Below are 11,937 nucleotides of genomic sequence, written 5' to 3'. Positions count from 1 at the left end.
AACTTGAGGAACTTGAGAGGTAGAAAATTGAGATGCAAAAAATTGAGGAATTTGAGGTGCATAAAATTGGTGTGCAGAAAATTGAGGTGCAGAAAATTGAGGAATTTGTGGTGCATAATGTGTATAATATACTGGATTATAAGATTTGAAGTTGTCATTGCTGGGACTATACGAGCTGACATTGGCTTGAATATTGGAATAGCCTTTAGTATTAGTGTTTTGTGTAGGTCGAGAGGATTCATTTTTATAGTTTATATCAAATCTATAATAGCACATTTCCACAAGATGTCCCATTCGACCACACAACTGGCACTGTGGTCTAGAGGATGAAAAACATCCTGACTTCTACCCCTATTACTGCTGTTATTATTATTAAAATTCTGACCATTGTTATCACCAACTTCTCCCTTATTTTGATATTCAGAATAAGAAGCATTGTTAGAAGCAACTTGATCAGTAGAAGCTTGAGTGGTGATGTGAGCACAGGCAGTAACATGATTAAAGGACTGTGTCTGTCTTATGTCAGCATCCAGTAATATGGTGCTAATAGACCTTAAATCTAGAGGAGTAGGGGTGGCAGTTATAACAGTAACAACTGACTCAAATTCAGGTGGCAAACCATTCAAAATAGCAGTAATATGCTCATGTTCTAAAATTATTTTACCACATCTAGCTAAATTGTCACAGACATACTTGATTTTCATCAAGTACTCTCTCATACTCAGGTCCCCCTTCCTATGAGAATGAAGCATTCTCCTATAAGACATCAACCTAGAGGTTGTTTTGCCACTATACAGCCTATGCAAAGTGTTCCAGATCTCAGCAGCAGTATTGAGACCTATGAGATGAGGTAGCACATCCTCACTGACAGTGGAGAGCAACCAGGAAGCAAGAGCTCCATCTTGTTCTTCATAAAGTTCATACTCAGGATTTAGACTAACAACACCATCTCTAGTTACATACTGTGTGGGCCAAGAGATGTTAGAGTCTATGTATTTTTGAAGTCTACGTGTTTTAATAGTAAGAAACACTTGTTGATGCCATAGCAGGTAGTTGTGATCATCTAAGGTCACATTGATTTTCTTAGTAGAGAATAATCTAGAGGAGACAACAGAAGCAGGGCTAGCAAAGTTAAGAGTACTGTCATCAGTAGTATTTTCCATAAAAGAAACATGCAGCAGCTTTCAACCAGAACAAAATGTGAGCAACAAAGCAGAAAAGGAACAACAAAGAAGCAGTATGCCAGATCAACCGAGTACAGTAAACGCAAACCAAAGAGCAGTATGCCAACCCAATCAAGAACAGCAAACACAAATCGAAGAGCAGTAAGCCGAATTAACCGAGAACAGTAAAAGAGCAATCTCACCAGAAATGAAGATAAAAAAACGGCCGAACAAGAAACAACCGAGAAACAGGATGCTAAGAAGCAGCTTTGAACGCAGCAAACAATATCGAAGATCCACCGACAAACATAGACAAAACACTAAAAAATTCAAGCAATTTGCATCAGATTGCAATATTGGAGCAAGCTAGGGCACATCAACACGATTGCAGCAGAACGAAGAAACAAACGCCGAACGAAATTAGGCGAACAAGATGCGAGCTCAAATTAAAACAAAGTAGAACAATCTCACCAGAATCACAACCAGAACCGACAAGAAAGCAACAACTCAAGGATCCAAATTACGAGCAACCGCAGAGAACTCGTCGAGGAAACAAGAAAAATTACGCAGGACGAAAGACAAAAGGCCGCAGGAATTTAGGCGAATAATACCATAACAGGAAACACTCAAAGTATCAACAAATAATCTGACTATGATGAACTGGAAGAGCAAGATAGAAGAAAAGAAGAAGGATGAAAAACAATGCTCAATGATATTTCAGAATAGGAAATTACAGAGTTTCAGTAGAATCACAAAAATATTTCACATGTAATTTGCATAGTGGACATGCCCACTATTTATAACACTAGCTAGCCCAACTGATTAGCCCAACAGAATAGGCTTCAGTTATAACAACCTCCAAAACAGTTATAACAACCTTTAACACACATAATACTCTAATATAGTGGGTGGTATCGCTTTATCCGGCGTTGGTGAACAGTGGTCGATGCTGGTTAGTGGTGGTTGTAACGCAAGAAGTTCGTCGATTTCTAAAAACTTGAGGTGTTGGTGAAGGAGGGTTGAGAGAATTTCGTATCTCTCTCTCTTTTTTTCGGCTGAAGTAAATAAAATGAGAGACTTTGTTGGTTTTTGTCTTTGATTATGAGCAGTGGCGGAAGATAATGAAGACTAGTGAGGTCATAGCCCCACCAAAATTTGAAAAATTAAAGTTTAGATCTTAAAATTTTAAAATATTTAATTTGATCCCATAAATAGTTTAGAAATTTATATTGATTTTAATTTTTTTTGAATATTTTTAATTAAATCTCAACCATAATTTTTTAAAAATCTTATTAAGTTTCTCAAAATTTTAAAATTTTTAATTATAATCCAATTTTTTTGAAAAAAAAATGTAAATTTATATCTTTAAAAATTTTAAAAAATTAGTTTAAACTTCTAATTTTTTTAAAAAAAAATTAAGTTGGCCCCCTCAAACTATATCATCAAGTTTCGCCACTGACTACGGGATTATATATCCCATGCAAGATGGTGTCGTTTTAGGGGGACTAAACATGCGTTTTGGCGCTAGGGGTTAATAGTCGTTTGGGTTCCTCATTACTTGTAAACTCATGTTCTAGGCCTTAAATGATATATGGATCATTCTTGTGCTCGAACCTTTAAATTTTTCCACGTTTACATTTCAGTCATTGGATGCATTGTTTATACGCATTGGTTTACTGCCTGATCTGAGTAGTTAATTTTAGATCTATTTTATTTTTGTCTCGTTGTTTGTTATATACTTAAAATGCTATATTTATGTTTCAGATCCTCATAGTTTTGCTTCATATTCATTTTAATCCCTATTCATGTTTAATTATTAAGTGAAATGTTAAGATTAAATGAGTTTGATAGCACCATGCGTTCTTTATGTTGTTTTAATTTAGTCCCTAAAGTATTATGCGTGCATTTATTTATTTTTAATGGAATATAGCAACATGTACATTATTATTTTAAGTTTTTTATTTATAAATATATAATATTAAATGTGTAATATATTTGTATATGTATATTTTGAAAATTTATGTAGGTATTCATATATTAATAAAAAGGTTTTTTAATAATATATTATGTACAAATGTTTAATAGAAATTTCATTATTATTAATCTTATAAATTATCCAATATTCTTTGATAATTATTCGACTAACCTAGGAAAGACCTCTAAAAATTTGGGGTTTCATTTTGAGGGTTATTCGAATAAAATATTTTAACATTATTGTTGGTTAATTATTAAGTTAATTATATATATATTATTCATTTTAAATAAATGATTTTTTAAAAATATAAGCATACTTTTTTATTATATATATTTTTACCTAGTTATTTAAATAAATAAATATTTATTTATTGTTATTTATTTCATGTATTTATTTATTTACCTTTGTTTAATTATTTTATTTATAGATAAATTAAAAATTTGACAATTGAACTTTCATGTGATTCTTACTTTATTCATCGTACTTTTAAAATTTTCAATTTAATCACTTAATTTTTAAATTGATCATGTTTTAGTTACTCAATCATTAAATAGCTAACGATGTTATAACATGACAATATCTACAAAAATAACGTCGCTTTATATCCTAAAAAAATAAATATAGATCAAAACAAGCCGTTTGGATTTTATACAAAAATATTTTTTTCCTTCGTTTTCCCCCTCTTTTTCACCGTTCTTTTTCTTCCTCACTAATTTCCCCCTCTCTCCTTAGCGTGAAAAAAATCTGGGTTTCGACCATCACTTTTTTGAGTTTGCATGTAGGTGGTGGCTCCGGCGGCTTCAAAGGCGGAGGAGGAAAGTTTAGAGTTAGGGGAAAAGGTAAGTGGGGGACGACCAAGACTCTGTTTTGAGAGGTAAAAGGAGTATTTTTTTTGGAAGGAAAACAAAAGTTTTGATGGAAAATTGTGAAGCGAAGAAGAAAACGGAAAGAAGACATTGATTTTCTTTCGTAGTGCTTTAATCTTCAATTTTGGTTTGTACATAGAAGGAACTGTTTTAATCTTCAATTTTGGTTGTACATATTGAATCAGATTACCCAAAACATATTTTGATTTTTTTTATCAATGCCAAATGTTAGATTTTATGTTGCTTTGGTCTTTCACAGCTTGAAAAATGTTGTAATTTTCTTGTTTGCTTACTGGGAAAACTCAAGAAAATGTTGTTATGATTGATCGTTGTTTCAGCGAAAGGTAATTTTGGTCATGTTCCTTTAGAGTTCTTCCTTTTTCTTTTGGAAGCAAGCGATGTTAAGACCATACAAAGGAAAAGGGCAGTGAAGGATAATGGAATTGTAGTGTGGTATGATTTTGGACTTTTTTGACATCAAATTAGGGGGATTTCTTTTAAATTTGTCAAAAAGCTCCATATAAGATTCTGAACTTCCAAAAGCCAGCTACATGGAGGAAGACGAAGAAGAGATTTGGGGGAAATGGGTTGAAGAAGGTGAAGGCTGGACCCGTGACAATAGAAGTTCATTGAAAGTCAAAAACATCGACACCGGAGACAGAAAGAAATCGACGCGAGAGAAAGTTCCGATGGTCGGATAAAACAAACGGAGGGGATTGGGGTCGCGGTTGAGTTTTAGGTATTTTAAATATTATTATTATTTTAAATTATATTTTAAATTAAATATTAATATTTTTTCTGATTTGTCATAGTGTTCGTGTCTTTTAAGTTTTAATGATTAGAAATTCATTTTTTTAATTCACGTCAGTTCAATGAGAGAATGATAAAAAAACTCAATTTATAAAGTTAATTTAGGAAATTGAAAATTTTACAAGTAAGATTAGTAAAATAAGAATCATATGAAAATTCAGTTATTAAATTTGTAATTTACCCTTTGTTTATTCATCTTTGTTTAGTTTTATTATATTTTTTATGATGTTGTTATTTCATTAATCTTTTATCAACCATTTATTACTGTTGCATTCATAAATCAGACATTTGTTTTCTCATTTTCTAAAACAAGTAAAGGCAATATTGAGTCTAGGGTTAATAAAATTATGTCCAACATAATTGAATATCAATTTTCGTTAATCCACGAGTAGGGAACACCCTTTTTAAATAAAATCGAGTGAATTAAATTATTTTCATCGAGTCTAGTATTTTATAAAGAAATTCACTATTTTCAAAATTTATAGAAATAGAGAGGATCATAATTTAATTTTTGAATTCAATTTTTTTTTCTTTAAATTGTTTAAAAAGTATTTTTTTAGGTATTAAACCTACATAATCTAAAGATTGATGGCGACTCCAAATTTCAAATTAAACAACAAATTCAAACTTTCTAAAAACAAAGTCATAACTATTTTAAATTAAATTTATTTATAAAAATGGTTATGACACCACTCACAAGACTCATTTCCACTCAATTAGCCTTTGTAATGTCTTGTACAAGATAATATAAAAAATGATGGCTAATAGACTTCAAGGGGTTCTTCATTTGTGTATTGACGAAGCGCAAAGTGCTTTCGTCCTGGGACGTCTCATTTCGGATAACATCATTAGTGCATATGAAGTGTTACATTCTCTAAAAAACAGGAGAGAAGGGCGTCATGATTCTTTTGCGCTAAAACTTGATATAAGTAAAGCGTGCGTACGAGTTGAGTGGATTTTTGTAGAAAATATACTTCGAAAAATAGGCTTTGATGAGAATTGGGTCTTTTCTCTTACGAGTCTTCTATCCTTGGTTACGTATTTGGTGGTTCTTAATGGATGTGGGGGGGAGGGGGGAATTTCCAACCGATAAGGGGTCTACGCCAATGCGATCCGTTGAGCCCTTACCTATTTTTTATATGTAGTGAAGATTTATCAACTATCCTTCGTTTGGCTGTCCAACAGATCTTTTCAAGGCATTCGAATAAACCGCACTGCTCCCCTCCTTACCCATTTACTTTTCGCCGATGATAGTATCATTTTTAATGAAGCCACGATCACGGGTGCTAGAAATTTGAAGGACTTTTTGGAGTTATATTCCAAGTGCTCAGGTCGACTAATCAATTTTGAGAAGTTTGGTTTGTTTTCAGCACAAATATTAATCAAGAAGTTAGAACAATTATTGGTCAAATTTTGGGTGTAAACGATACTACAAACATGGAAAAGTACCTAGGAGTACGTTCTATCGTGGTGACGAAACAAGAGGAGGGCTTTCAAAAGAATTTTAGAAAGATGAAATTCGTATATTTAAAAAGAACAATTATTGGTTTTGCCGGTTTTCAGCCGGTTCATCCCGATTTTACCGGTTCTCAACCGGTTCTTCCGGTTCTGTGCTCATCCGGTTTTGAGAGTTAACTGGACCGGACATACCACCAGTTCACAATTCAACCGGTCGAACTGGCCGGTCCGGTCCGGTTTTAATAACATTGAAAAAATTAAACCAAACGATGTCATTTGTTAAACGAGCCGAGTTGAACTCGAGTATTGCTGAGCTCTGCTCGAACTCGAAAACTTTAAAAGTAAACTCAACTCAACTCAAAAACTCACGAGCTAAAAATTATTAAGTTCAACTCGAACTCGAAATATAGTATTGAAACTTGAACTCGAAAAGGCTCGAACTCAAAAAAAAAATTTAGAAGCTCGATTGAAGCCTGAAATTTGAGCTCAATTGAAGCGAAAGAATAGTTCGCTCTGTGCTCACCAAAAGACTCCATGATTTTGAATATCAAATTATCTCTAGTATTTATAGAAGTCAGTTGTGATGCTCTTCTATGTTTCTTAGCCATGTGGGATTGTTTTGTTCTCATATTTATACTCTTTAAACTTTTGGGATGCTCTTCTATGTTTCTTAGCCATGTGGGATTTTTTTTTAAAAAAATTAAACCAAACGACATCGTTTGTTATGATTTTTTTCAGCCCCAAATTTATTTTTTGATTATAGTTATATAATTATATTTATTATTTAATATGTTTTACCTTAAATATTATGTTGTAGTTGATTTGAATCATTTTGTTTCACTTGATTTTATGTTTTTTATCTTATATATGTTATGACTTGTGATATTTTTATACCTTTTAATATTGTAAACTTAAAAAAAGTGTTATATATATATATTAATATTGCTTTGAATATTATGTAAAATTTAAAAAAAAATATTATTTTATATAAAATCTGGTTGAACCCGGTTGAACCGTTAAACCAGTGAACCGGTACCTTCACCGGTTCAAGGTCCGGTCCGGTTTTAAAAACATTGGCCATGAGGCATAGGTTGACTACTTCATCTTCATCATTGGAGTCATGTTCATCACTCCAAGCTACCACAAATGTCTTCTTTTTATTTGATCCTTTCTTCTTTAGGAGGTGACAATCATACTTGACATGCCTCGTTCTTTGACATTCAAAGCACACTGGGGGACTCTTCTTTTTGCTCAATTCATGTTTCACTTCCTTAGAAGTCATGAATCTCTTGAATCTTTTAAAGAGCTTGGTCATCTCTTCTTCTTCATCATCGTCTTCATCCACATCTTCATTTGTATCTTGATTGCTCTCATTAGTGGATTTAAAGGCAATGCCTACCTCATTCTTCTTGATTTTCTTTTCTTCATCATCTTCTTCTTCCTTTACCATCAACTCATGAGTGAGAAGAGAACTGATAAGCTCATCAAGAGTGAGTTAATTAAGGTTCTTAACTTCAATAATCGATGTCTTCTTTGATTGTCAAGACTTTGGAAGAGAGTAGATCATCTTCCTCATAAGCTTTTCATTAGGGATTACTTCTCCAATTCCCTTGAGACCATTGACAATCAAGGAAAATCTATATGTCATAGCTTTGATGTCTTCATACAGTTTTATCTTGAAATTCTCATAGATATGGTTGAGAAGGTTGATTTTGGTTTCCCTCACTTCATTGGTTCCTTCATGAGTGATTTGGAGCTTGTCCCAAATCTCCTTAGCATTGGAACAAGAGGAGAATCTTTCATATTCATCCGGGCCTAATGCACAAAAGAGGATGTACATAGCCTTAGCATTGAGTTACCACTTCTTCTTCTCTCCATCACTCTAATCATCCATCTCACCGGTTAAAATGGAGTATCATCTCATGATAGAGTTCCAAACTCCTAAATTGTTGGCTTGAATGAAGAGCATCATCCTATTATTGAATGAAGAGCATCATCCTATTATTCCAATAGACATAATTTGCTCCATTGAAATAAGGTGGCTTGTTGACCGGTTGAGAGTCTTCAATGTAGTAAGAGTTGGAGGTCGAAACCAACTTCTTATCAGTTGTGTTGGAAATTGGTTGAGCTTTCTCAAGGAATGTCTCAAGGATGTGAAGCCTTCTAAAGAGTAAAGCTCTGATATCAATTGTTAGGATTGATGAAGCTCAAATTTAACAATCGAAAATATTGACAAGAGGGGGTAAATTGGTTTTTCGAGAATTTTAGGGAGTAAGGAGAAAGAAAGTATATACAACTTTTCACAATGATTTATAGTGGTTTGACTTATCAACCAAGTCTACATCCACTACCTAAGCACCTAACTTAAGATTTTCCAACAAATCCACTAATTTGTTCTTTCTTTTTCAAGGACAAATAGATAACATTTACAAACTCCCTAGCTTTTCAATGGCTTAGCTAGAACCAAAACCCCTTTTCAAAGGGAAAAATATGTAAACAAAGACACCTCTAAAAAGAAAGGTGTTTACAAATTAAAGCTCACAAAAACACAGCATTTACAAGAGAAAGAAAATAAAGAGTGAAAAACATTTCTTTTGTGTTTGATTTCTTGGATAGGTGTTCTAACTCTTCTTCAATTGTCTTGAACTTGTATTTATATGTTGAAATGTGTTTGTGGTCGTTTATAGCAGTTGGGAGTGATTTGGAGCCATTTGGGGATGCTTTCTCTGCAAAATAAAACTGCCCAGGACAGAGGGTATTGGTATTCCTATAAGGAGTATCGGTACTACCTTTGTACTATTTAAATAAAAATAGTCTTTACTAGCCGTTGGGGCTGACGGTATCGATACTGTGACCATGGTATCGATACTACTTTGAGAAGTAGTATCGATACTCCTTTGAGTATGATACTTATTTTGCATTCTAGAATTTGAGCAAGCTGGTAGTATCGATACTACCTTGAGAGTATCGATACTTCTTTTAACTATGGTATCGGTACCACATGAACAGTATCAATATTGTTCATATAGTATTGATACTGTAAGAACAGTATTGGTACGACGTACGTGAAAATCAGTTTGATGCTCAAATTCACTTTTAATGGACTTTGAATTATTTTTGAAAACTTTGAATAAATTCAATTCAAGTCCAAAAACATTTTGTCTTAATTTATTATATCAAAATATTATAAAACATAGTTCAATAGGAGTTATGCTCCAAAAATTGAGACTTTCTCTCGTTGCCTCCAATACTCCACGATATTCACGACTTCACAATGGTCCCCTCCTTCTGATCCAACTGTAAAGGTAAATGTAGATACGAGCTTCTTTTACTCAAATTCCTCTTATTGTTCTAGGTTCATTGTACATTACAATGAAGGAATGAGTCTTGGCTCTGGGTATCAAATGAACATAAATGTCCATAGTGTCTTTGAGACAGAGGTGTTGAAACATTTTGATATTTCGATATAACAAATTAAGTTAAATGGATTTTAAGATTTTCCAAATGATTTTCTAAGTATATTCAATATAACTATTCGAATATCAAAACATTACTCCAAATATTTCAAAAATCATTTTAATCCTTACTTAAGTGTAAAATTAAGTTTTAATCATAAAACAATTTCAAAATAATTTTACAAAGTATTTCGAACCAATTCAAAGCCAAAAATTCCAGATTGCTCAGAGGGAACCGATTCCCCCCCATAGGAGGAACCGATTCCCCCCTGAATGGTTTGGCTCCGAGATTTCCAGAATGCTCGGAGGGAACCGATTCACCCATAGGAGGAACCGATTCCCCCCTAAACAGTTTTGTTCCGAGAATTCCAGTATGCTCGGAGGGAACCGATCCCCCCCAAGGGGGTACCGATTCCCCCCTGTTCAACGGTCGAAATATTTGAATTTTACACTTAGGGAACCGATTCCCTATAAGGGGGAACCGATTCCCCCCACGCTCCAAGCTGTTTTATTAAATGTTTTCACACTAAAACGGCTATAATATCTTCTCTAATCATCCCCAACGTTCAGAAGTGATCCAAGGTGTATTTAAGCAAGCTTAGAAGCCATTGATCAACAACAAGAAACATCAAGCAACTAGAATCAAGAGAGAATCACAGAGAAAGCATCAAACCTCAAGTTTGAGCATTTCAAGCCTATTTTCATTCAATTTTCATTTTTCTTTCAAGAACACTTTTTGTGCTCAATTGTATTCATCTTTGAGTGTTCTTTTCTTTGTTCTAGAATTGTGCAAACATCTTACCTTGTGAGGTTTTCTTGTAAGTTTGCAAATTTGTAATCTTCTCTTTGAGAAAAGAGTGTTCTCAAGAGTTGGGGTATACTCTTGAGGGAATTGTAAGGTTATCTCTTTGGCCTCAAAAAAAAGAACAAATTAGTGAATTTGTTGGAAAATCCTTAGTGTGGATAGCTAAGGTAGTGGACGTAGACTTTGTTTGAGAAAGTCGAACCACTGTAAATCGTTGTGAAATTACTTTCAATTTTCTACAAAAGCTTCCACAAAATTTTTATTGCCAATTCACCCCCCTCTTGGCCAATTTCGTCATTCGATTAACTCAACAATTGGCATCAGAGCCTAACTCATTTGAAGGTTTAATCACCTCTTGAGTCGATCCGGGAAGAGTTACATCGATTACAAAGTCATCAATGGCCTCCACTTCAAACTTCGACTCCGGTCTCGATTCGATGCCCGCAACAAGCCTCATTTCTTCAATGGAGCTAACTATGCCTATTGGAAGAATAGAATGATGTACTTCATTCAAGCAAGTGACATGGGAGCATGGAATGCTGTAGAAGAAGGATACATCAAACCTCTCACTCATCCAAGGTTGTGGAGTGAAGGAGAGACAAGAATGTTCCAGCTCAACTCCAAAGCCATCCATATTATTTTTTGTGTTCTTGGACCAAATGAATACGGAAGAGTTTCATCGTGTACAACCGCCAAAGAAATATGGGACAAACTTCAAGTCACACATGAAGGTACAGATGAGGTAAAGAAATCAAAAATTAGTATTCTAACGCATAGCTATGAAAATTTCAGGATGAAACCAAATGAAGACATCAAAGCTATGACGGATAGATTTTCAACGATTGTCAATGGTCTCAAATCATATGGAGAGATCATCTCAAATGAAAAGCTTGTGAGGAAGTTAGTCTACTCCCTCCCAAAATCATGGCAATCAAATAAGACGGCAATCATCGAGTCTAAGGACCTATCGTCCTTAACTCTTGAAGAACTTATCGGTTCACTCCTCACTCATGAGATGATGCTTGAAGATGAGGTGGACCTTGATAAAGTTGAAGAGACACCAAAGGAGAAGGAGAAGAAGAAAAACATTGGAGTTGCTCTCAAATCCACAAAAGATGAGAGTGATTCTAATGATGATGATGATGACGAGGAAATGGCATTGTTTGCCAAACGGTTCAGAAAAATGATGAGACCTTACCGAGGAAGAAAATTCAAACGAAATGAAGGCCTCAAAGATGAACCAAAAGAGAAGGGCCCGATCATTTGCTATGAATGCAAAAAGCCAGGGCATGTCAAATATGATTGCCCACAATTGAAGAAGAAGGGTCAATCAAAGAATAAGCACAAGGCTCATGTGGCTACATGGAGCGATGAAGAAGGTTCCGATGAAGAAGAACAAGAAGTA

This window comes from Hibiscus syriacus, unplaced genomic scaffold (genome assembly GCF_006381635.1).
Source record: "Hibiscus syriacus cultivar Baekdansim isolate YM2019G1 unplaced genomic scaffold, ASM638163v2 tig00117016_pilon, whole genome shotgun sequence".
Lineage (NCBI taxonomy): Eukaryota > Viridiplantae > Streptophyta > Magnoliopsida > Malvales > Malvaceae > Hibiscus > Hibiscus syriacus.
Note: the sequence above shows the minus strand (reverse complement) of the source record.